The sequence below is a fragment of the Acomys minous genome (genome assembly GCF_964271855.1).
Source record: "Acomys minous genome assembly, chromosome: 7".
Taxonomy (NCBI): Eukaryota; Metazoa; Chordata; class Mammalia; order Rodentia; family Muridae; genus Acomys; species Acomys minous.
Window position 1 is genome coordinate 10,280,377 of NC_140488.1, and position 209 is coordinate 10,280,585.

Sequence of the window (209 nt, forward strand, 5' to 3'; positions counted from 1 at the left end):
GACAGCCAGCAGGATCTAGTGAGTGTCTCCAATCTCCCCTCTCCAACGGTGCTTAAGTTAGCATATGCAGCCAATCCATATTTGTGAGTGTTGGAGATTCAAACTCAGATTGTCATTTTTGTCCAGTAAGTACTTTAACCATTGAACCATTTCTCTGGTCTGGGTAGAATCTTTTTTCTTTTTTAACACAAAGAATACAGATTCGGATG